Consider the following 10,342-nt stretch of genomic DNA (forward strand, 5'->3'; position numbering starts at 1 on the left):
GGTTTTGCTACGTAGTTCAGGCTGGCTTCAGCTTCAAGACTCCTGGTTTTGTGTACCATTGTGTTCTTTATCCATTCATTTTGATTCTGACTACGTCACCCCTTATCTAAAAAGACATTGCTGACTACCCACCCTGTGGTTTGTTCCTAACGGTCCTGAAACACAGCTTAGGTTACTTTAGACTGAGTTTTTCACTGTTGAAAACAAAATGGATGGGGGCACTGAAGACGTGGTGTCATCAGGTTAAGAACACTGGCTGCCGAACTCCTGGAATCCAGTTGTAGAGAGGGAGGAGCGATGAGCAGAGGGGTCAAGACCGTGCTGGAGAAACCCACAGAAACAGCTGACCTGAGCAAGTGGGAGCTCACAGACCCCACTCTGACAGCTGGGGAATCAGCATAGGACCAAACCAGGCCCCTTGAACGTGGGTGTCAGTTGGGGGAATAGACAGTCTATAGGGCCGCTGGCCCAGTATTTATCCCTAGTGCATGAATGGTCTTTGGGAGCCCCTTCCCTTTGGAGGGATATTACCTCAGCCTAGGAGAGGGCCTAGGTCCTGCCCCAAACTGATGTGTCAGACTTTGATGACTCTCCCGTGGGAGGCCTCACACTCTCTGAGGAGTGGATGGGGGGGTGGGGGATGGGGTGGGGATGGTGGAGGAGAGGGAGAACGGGAAGGAGAGGGAACTTGGATTGGTATGTAAAATAAGATTGTTTTTAATTTAAATAAAAATTTAAAACTTAAGAAAAAAAAAAAAGCCCCTGGCTGCTCTTTGATAGAATTGGGATTTGATTCCCAGTACCCACAACTTAGCTTACAACCATCTGTAACTCTAGTTCTAGGGGATCGATCCAACACCCTCTTTTGACTCCCAAGGGCACCAGGCACATATGTGTTGCATAGACGTAAAGGCAGGCAAAACACTCATTCACATTAAAAGATTAATTGTTTTTAATGAATGGAGGTGCAGCTTGTTAGTAAAGCAAGATGCCTTGCCGTGTTCTAGTCCCTGGGCTTGATCCCCAACATTGAAAAAGAAATAGGGGAAAAGAACAAAGAAAACAGAACATCTGTTTGTACCTTGGAGCCTTCCCAAGACAGACAGCAAGAGTTAGCAATTTTAGAACAAGGAAGGAAGTTTACAGAGAAGTTCGTACTTGGGGCGAGTATACAATGGCTTTAGGGTTTGCTGATTCTGAAAATGAAAGTAAGGCAAGAGACAAAGAGCTGGGAAGGAATGGGACCTGGAGGCATAGCAAAGGAACGGAGGGCCCAAAACCAGATGGGTGGAGACATCAGAGATGAACGACACAGTTACTGACATTATGAAACTTCACCAGCAGGTAGGTTCCACAGCAAGCTGGGCTCAGATGGGTTGAAGGGACTAATTGAAACAGAGGCAAGGGTCTGTCCTTCACTCTGGTTTTTGTGGGGAAAACAAAAAGACACTGCTCAGACTAAGGCATAAAAATAAAAATTAAGAAATTAAAAAAACAGGCCAGCTAACACCTGTCATTCCATCACTTAGGTAGCAGAGGGTGGAGGCTGAAAGAGTTGGTCAGCCTGTGTTACATCATTAAAAAGGCAAAGCTGGGGACTGGAGAGATGGCTCGGTGGGTAAGAGTGGTGGCTACTCTTCCTGGGGACCCAGGTTCATGTCCCAGCACCCATATGGAGGATACAACCTTCTCTAACTCCAGTTAGAGGCGATCCAGTGTCCTCTTCTGGCCGCCATGGGCACTAGGTACGCATGTAGTGTGGACACTTCTATGCTGGCAAAACACCCATGCACAAAAAAAAAAAAAAAAAAAAAAAAAAAATGTTTAATGGAGCTGGAGAGATGGCTCATGAGTTAAGATCACTTACAGGGGATCTGGAGTTTGGTTCCAAGCACCCTACCTATCAGGTGGCTCAGAATCTCCAGGAACTGCAGTTCCGAGGGATTCAATGCCCCCTTCTGAACTCCATGAGCAGCTGTGGTGATCTTTTGTTTGTACAAATAAAGCGTGTCTGAAGATCAGAGGGTGGAGCCTGGCCCCTAGGTAACCATAGAGGTCTGGAGTTCTGTCTGTGCAGACAGACAGGAAGTGAGATGGCTGGATGAACAAAGGAATATAGACTGGAGGAAACAGGAACTCACTCTCTTTCCTGCTGGGAAGCTAGTGAAATAAAGGTGGCTTTGGCTTGCTCCTCCTCTCTGATCTCTCGGCCTTTTCCCCTATTATCTGACTCCAGGCTTTTATTATTAAGCCCTATTAGAACTCGTGTTACATTGGCTCAGGCACACAAACACATAAAAACCGGTTTTAATTTGCCAAGACAGTATCAGACATGCAGACATGGGGGTGTCTTACACATCCATAAATGGAGGGAGAATAGGGAGAGAGAGAGAGAGAGAGAGAGAGAGAGAGAGAGAGGGGGGGATATGGAAATTAGACAGACACACTCCTAAACTGTTCTCCCTAGGATCCTTCCTGTGTCGGATGAGAATTACAGTCTTCTAGTTTCGCAGTCTAAAATAAAAATATCGCACTATTCTCTCAGTTTCCTTCTCCTCAGCAGACAATGTGGATTTCTCACTCACACTTCCCCAAAGCCGCCACCCATCTCCTGCCCTCTCCACCCTCACCGATCACTGCAGCACTTTAAGGACTCCCCCCGTGGTTTCTCCTAAAGGTTTTTTGTTTTGTTTTGTTTTACCTTTAATTTGTCCCAGATATGGTGGCATAATTAGCGTCTGAAAAAAAGCCTGTCGATTCTCCTGAGAATTGGGGGCACCCTGGCTGACAGGGTGACAGATGAGGTAGCAGCCGTGGTGTGCCAGGAACAGCCCCCACACACCGTGCCAGCCTAGTTCATCTCAGAGCTCGCGCTCATCCAGATGAGAGAGGGTAACGTGCCAACTTCCCGCCTGTCGTTCTTGGAAATCGTTCCCTTGAGAGCAAGCCTTTGTCAGGAGCAGGAAGGAGGGGCTGGGGAGAGGGCTCTTCGGGTAAAAGTTTCTGAGCAAGCAAGACAACCTGATGTTGATCCCTCACACCCACAAAGAAGCCAGATGTGGTCGCTCAGGTCTGCAAGCCCAGCATCAATATGAGCTACAAAGGGGAACAGAAAACCATTCCGAAGCAAGGAGATGGCTCGAGACACTGCAGACACATAGCACACTTATTTTTTTAAGTTGAAAAGGCCTCACCTATAGCTGAGGAGTCACTGGCAATTGGCAGCTTCTTGGGGAAGAATTATTTTTCTATGGAGGAATGGTGACTGGTGGGTTGGTTGTCTATGCCCCAGGGGATGACTTCCCACCCAGGCTTATATGGGCAGCCACTACCTAAACTTAGTGATTTAAAACAAACAAATAACTAAATACAAAACAAAATAAAGCCAGGCGTTGGTGGCGCACGCCTTTAATCCCAGCACTCGGGGGGGGGGGGGGAGGGGGGGGGGGGGGCAGAGGGAGGCAGATCTCTGTGAGTTCGAGGCCAGCCTGGTCTACAGAGCTACACAGAGAAACCCTGTCTCAAAAAACCAAATAAGTAAATAAATAAAATGAAAAGAGAAGACATAAAACTGCATTGGAAATGTGTTAGGGAAGAGTTGGATGGAGAGGATGGGGATATGGTCGAGATCCATGTATGAAATTGTCAAAGAGTAAACAATTAGTAATAAAATATGTGCAGGGCCAGGTTTGGAGGCGCATCCCTTTAATAAAGCACTCAGGAGGCAGAGGGTCCTTGCGAGTTCAAGGTCAGGCCTGGTCTACAGTGAGTTTCAGGACATCCAGGACTACATAGAGAGATCATATCTCAAATGTAAGTAAGTAAATAAATCAGATTGTAACTAGATGTCTTGACACATTTCAGTCAACACTGATGTCAAGTTATGTAACATTGCAAGCATCCCTTTGATATTTATTTTCTTAGAAATAAACAAACACGGCCAGGTGATGGTGGCGAACACACTTAATCCCAGCACTCGGGAGGCAGAGGCAGGTGGATTTCATTGAGTTCAAGGCCGGCCTGGTCTACAAAGCCAGTTCCAGGACAATCAGGATTGTTATACAGAGAAACCCTGTCTCAAAAAAGTAAAGAAACAAACAAACATGTTGGGAGGTATGGGCAGTCTATCTGATTGACAACTGTTGAGTTAAACAGATAGCCCAGCTATCCTTTTACCAGCACAAACTACTTTCAGTGCTCGGCAGAACCTTAAGGAAGCCGTACAACAGAGTTGCGGCTACCTGCCGTCAACACACCGCTCTGGCTCCTAAAGGTACAGCCCCAGTCACATCTGTTTGGAAAGTCTACAGTGGACTGTGTCTCCAACCATTTCCACCCAGGCCCCAGTGGAGGAACACTTCTCCTGGTGGCCCAGCCAAGAGAATAAATATTGTGATCAGTGCCAAGGGAACAATGCTGTAATCGGTATGAACCATATTATGTAGTATCCACCAGAGAAGATGACTAGGACATAGGTTTAAATCACTAAAAAGTATTAGCCAGCCTTCAGCTACTTTGGGTGTTCGGGAGCCCAGTGTAGGCCTGAGTCTTTCTCACAGTGAGTGTTTGTGCACCGATACCATATCCTGGGTTGACGTGGTTCTGTTAACAAGAACATTTAGCCAGAAGAGGAACTACAGAAATGAAAAGGCCAGGTTAGTACATTTAGAGACTTTCCCAGAATTATGGGATTTGATGGCTTAAGTTGTTTTGTTCATCTTGGCAGGTGGTGGTGTCTGTGTGCTGAGTTTTACGGCCTTGATGGTACCTCCATCATGGAATCGGCTCGTGGTAAGGTCTGGGGGCCGGCCACCAATTACAGTTGATACAAATATAGATATCACAAGTGTGTGAAAGTTGGTAAGTTTAGACAAGTAATACTTTTTGAACTATTTACATCGTATATAGCTAAAATGTACAACTGTTATGCCAGGTTCTCGGAGCCCAGAGACTAACCCAAGGAGTTGACACTCTGATGCAAAAGCAAAAGGTTTCTTTTTATTTCAAACTGGCCAGCTAGGATCTCATTGCATGGCCGGCAAATGAGATGCCAATCAGCCAAAAAAAGAAGTTTTTAAAGGGGCAGACCATAAGGTTGAAGGCCACAAATTACAGAGTTTCCATGGTTACTTAAGGTCATACAAAGTACAGAGTTAGTCAGTAACTATACATTTTAAGGGAGATACATTTGACTGAGATAAGACAGGGCATGGGCTTCCAGGGTTACAGGGTCACAGGGTCTGTCAGTGATCCCCTGGGCTGGGAAATCTTTATGACCAGCAATTAGCAAAGGAATGTTAACAGGAGTGGTGGACAGTTAGCTCTCCTTCTCTGAGAGCAGGGGATCAGGTGCCAGCCATGGCACTCCTGATTTAAGGAGTTAAATTTTCCTTTACCATTAGACATTCCCTTTTTAGGGCCTAAGTTTTTAAACTTTTTAAATTTTTGGTTCCTCACTACATGAAGAACTTTTAAAAACAAGTTTCATGCCAGGTGGTGGTGGCACACACCTTTAATCCCAGCACTAGAGAGGCAGAGGCAGGCGGATCTGAGTTCAAAGTCAGCCTGGTCTACACAGTGAGTTCCAGGACAGCCAGGGCTACACAGAGAAACCCTGTCTCGAAAAAACAAAATAAACAAACAAAGAAATGAATAAATGTTGTACATATTTCAGATAAATGCAAGAAGGTGTCTTAATAAACATACACCATAAATTGGTTACTTCGGTGGAAGAAACTACCACACCCTTCTTCTTATTCAGTAACCCATTTATTTCCCTAAGGAAATAGCAATAATCCACTCATATATCAAAGCTCAGGAAACAATACTAACTCCATACCGCGTTATGCATTAGACCTTTCACGGCCCGCAAATGTGTCTTGGAAGTGCACTAGGTAATGTAGCGCTTGGCCAAGCATGCATGAGTAACAAAAGAAACGTTCCAGCTTCATCGTGTCTGTGGTCTCCGTGCTGCCCATGGAGAAGCAGAGGATCACGGGAGACAGAAGGTCCGGTTAAAAGTCTCTGGACTGAGGCACCCAGACCACCCACTTTCCCATTGCAAACGCTTTACCTGTGTCTTGGGCTCCCTCTTGTGGCCATTGTTGGGAAAATCCCTTTTAAGTAGACGTATCTAGTCCCATCCCCCTCCACGCCCCCAACCCCGCCCGTCCCTGTCCTGACCCCACCGTCACTCACCCCCACCCCAACTCCCACCAATTTACACTTTCCTCCATTTAAACATTACACTCATGCAAGCATCCCGACAGTGGGTCAGGCACACACACAAAGAGAAAAGTGGGAGAGACATTTGCCAAGGAGAAGAAAGCTTTCAGAGAAAGAAAGGGGGATGGAAGAGAGTGATTGGGGAAGAGGGGGGGTCTTGAAACTGCTAAAGTCGTGTGTGTGTGTGTGTGTGTGTGTGTGTGTGTGTGTGTGTGTGTAAAATGTGATGATCTGCCAAATACTTTTCCAGGCTCCAGGTATCCATCAGTATAGACAGCTGACAGACAACCCTGCCCTAGACATGTTTGTATTAGTGCAGGAGTCCTCCTTACCACAGGAGCAATGCAGGAGTCCTCCTTACCACAGGAGCAATGCAGGAGTCCTCCTTACCACAGGAGATGCAGGAGTCCTCCTTACCACAGGAAATGCAGGAGTCCTCCTTACCACAGGAGCAATGCAGGAGTCCTCCTTACCACAGGAGCAATGCAGGAGTCCTCCTTACCACAGGAGCAATGCAGGAGTCCTCCTTACCACAGGAGCAATGCAGGAGTCCTCCTTACCACAGGAGATGCAGGAGTCCTCCTTACCACAGGAAATGCAGGAGTCCTCCTTACCACAGGAACAATGCAGGAGTCCTCCTTACCACAGGAGCAATGCAGGAGTCCTCCTTACCACAGGAGCAATGCAGGAGTCCTCCTTACCACAGGAGCAATGCAGGAGTCCTCCTTACCACAGGAGCAATGCAGGAGTCCTCCTTACCACAGGAGCAATGCAGGAGTCCTCCTTACCATTGTTATGCTTCAGCCACCGTCAACTATAACCAGAAAACAGTGAAAGGAAAATTCCCGAAATATACAGACTGTACCTTTTCAATCATATGCCTCTCCGAGTAGTTTGGTAAGGTCTTACTCAAAGTAACACTCCATCCAAAACAATAAGATATGTTGGGGGGAAGCCCCGTTCTCCATAACTTTTATTACAGGGTTTTATTTTTAGTGATGACTGATAGTCCTTGCGCCTGGTGGATAAAACTGAGCTTTGTGGTGGGGACGCGGGCGCATAGTGTATATATATAGAATTCAGTACTCTGTGTGGTTTTCAGGCATCTGCTGGGTGCCTCGAAATGAATTCCCCACAGATGGCAGGCTGCTGTGGGCTTGTTCACAGTCTCCTTAAAGCGATCGGGAAAGATGAGATGGTCGGTCGGCAGCTCCCACGGGAGATCTAGAGGACCACAGACCTTCAGGAAGTCCAGGGAGCAGGGTCCTGAATGAAGGGCTTGGAAGAGAGAAGACACCGGGGGTTGACTCCACACCATCTGGGACCCTATCAGTCTCTGCAGTTACCCTGAGAGAAATGGCAAGCATTACCCACTGCTGTACGTTGCAAGACTCCTCCAGCAATGAGTCTTTCACCTCGTCTTCCGTTACAAAGCAGAACTACTCACACAAGAGATCTGTCATTCTAGTAACCTTCACACAGTCTCAGCCATCTTCCTCAGAAGCCTCCAGCCCCTTCCCTCTAGGTGTGATCTGTGCATGGTGGTCCTAACATGCTCCCTCTGTGTGTCTGCAGTTTTGTGTCTCTTCTTTGTTACTTTGCGGTGTCGATAGGATGTTTTAACATCTCCCCTCTCCGTTGGAGAGATGGCTCGGAGGTTAAGAGCACTGGCTGCTCTTCCGGAGATGCTGAGTTCAATTCCCAGGAACCACATGGGGGCTCACAACCGTCTGTAATGAGATCTGGTGCCCTCTTCTTGTTCAGGCAGACATGCAGGCAGAGCACTGTGTACATATTGAAGATGCAGAGGGAGGAGTGATGAGCAAAGCAGTCAACACCAGGCTGGGGAAACCCACAGAAACAGCTAACCCGAGCAAGTGGGAGCTCACGGACCCCAGTCAGACAGCTGGGGAGCCAGCATAGGACAGAACCAGGCACCCTGAACGTGGGTGTCAGTTAGGAGGCCTGGGCAGTCTATGGGGCCTCTGGCAGTGGAACCAGTATTTATCCCTAGTGCATGAATGGACATTCCCCATGGATGGATACTTCCAGCCTAGATACGCGGTGGGGAGGAGGGGCGGAGCTAGGCCCTGCCTCAAGTGATGTGACACTCTTTGATGATTCCCCCTTGGAAGGTCTCGCCCTCCAGGGGGGATGGATGGGAGATGGGATGGGGGTTGGTGGGGGCCGTGGAGGAGGGAGGATGGGAGGGAGAGGGAAGTGGTATTGATATGTAAAATAAGATTGTCTCTAACTTAAATAAAAATTTATATTAAAAAAAGAAATCTTAAAAAAAAAAAGAAAAAGAAAAAATCCTCTCCTCTCACATGTAAGAACAGGATAGTGTTAGAGGCACCCAGAGGAGGGACATAAACACACCAGCTTCTCTGATGTCATTCTTAATAAATAAAATGAATTGCTACACAGGGCCAGGCAATTACGACAGGGATTTGGACACCAGGCTGTAACTATGTACAGTCACTGAGATCAGATGAGGAATTGCAGCCCAGCTGGCTCATTGTACCAGGAGCTCCCACAGCCAGCAAGAGTAATTATAGCAGAGGCACTAGATCCACTGGGTGATTACCATGCAGTCTCGGAGTCCAAAGCGATAATAGCAGGGTTCCAAACACAGGGACTCGGCAGTAACTGGAGACGTGGTGATGGTTGCAACTCAGAGACTGAGGGATGTTCCTGAAAGGTCGAGCCCTAAGATGCCGAGCCCCGCCTCAGATGTGCCCTAAAGTTGAATGGATATTTTTCCTCTTTTTTCCTTGGTTCTTGGAATTGAACCTAGCTCTCTACACACGTTATCAAGGACTCTGCTACTGAGACACGCCCCTAACTTCTCACTGGTGGGTTCTATGCAGATGTCCAGCTGAGCCACGCCCCCAGCCCCTCACTGGGGGATTCTAGGCAGATGCTATAAAACTGAACCACGCCCCCAGCCCCTCACTGGGGGATTCTAGGCAGATGCTATAAAACTGAACCACGCCCCCAGCCCCTCACTGGGGGATTCTAGGCAGGGGCTCTACCACTGAGCCACACCCCAGCCCCTCACTGGGGGATTCTAGGCAGGGGCTCTACCACTGAGCCACGCCCCCAGCCCCTCACTGGGGGATTCTAGGCAGGGGCTCTACCACTGAGCCACACCTTTTACATCCCCTCCCCGACCAGCACGTCTCTTCTTTACACTCCAGTCCTTTTGTTTTGTTTTGTTTTGTTTTGTTTAATCAGGGCCATCTGGGTGGCCATGGATTTTAAACTATCCATTGGAATTCCATGGGCCCACCAGTGGGTACACAACTAAAAGCACTGATACCTTCTTTGCCCCACCACCCCAGGAACCTGTCGGTATCCAATAGTTCAGCAGAGAAAGTTAGGGCATCACAAGCCCTTACCCATGCCAGGCCCAGATTTGTGCAGCTGCTGTGAGACCATCATTACAGGGTCATCATCCAAGGGGTTTCTAAAGTTGTCACAGCTTAAGCAAAGGTCCCCGAAGCAGAGATGTTGTTGTCATGGCAGCCACCAAGATAACTGTGGTTCCTACAACAGGAGCAAAGTACCTTGGACAAAGTACTATCTGATGTGACGTTTCTCCCAGTTGTCAGTGGCTAAATTGGTGATTCTTTTAGCAGGCACCAGGGATTTAAAGCAGCCACAACAGTCATGTTAATGGCTGAGAAAGCAGCTGCTTGACTGACAGCTCCTATGGTTCCCCAGGGAGTGGCTTTCTACCTCCAGTGAGCGTTTAGGCCTGGCAGCGGTGTCACTTACAAGCCCTCTGGATGCTGGATTTGGTAACCAAGAAGATAACTCTCGTCTTTCTAATCCAGCCTTTGTCCTTACTGAAACAGTCTCCCATCCTGCTCCCAGGAAGCCGCTGATATTTGTAGGCACAAGGAAAATGTCTAGACAGCTGTCAATCAAGCAGCTAAATTGCTGATAGCTCAGGGGAAACATTAGGGTAGGCTGGTTTAAAAGATCTGATATGGAAGTAATTAGTCTTCTTCAGTGAACTTTATCTAAAAACATTTAACCTCCCACCAGTACCCTAGGGAGGGCTGAATTCTCCAGATCTGTCTTAATTCCCAGCATTTCTTTTTTCCTTTCC

The sequence above is a fragment of the Cricetulus griseus genome, chromosome 9 (assembly GCF_003668045.3).
Source record: "Cricetulus griseus strain 17A/GY chromosome 9, alternate assembly CriGri-PICRH-1.0, whole genome shotgun sequence".
NCBI lineage: Eukaryota > Metazoa > Chordata > Mammalia > Rodentia > Cricetidae > Cricetulus > Cricetulus griseus.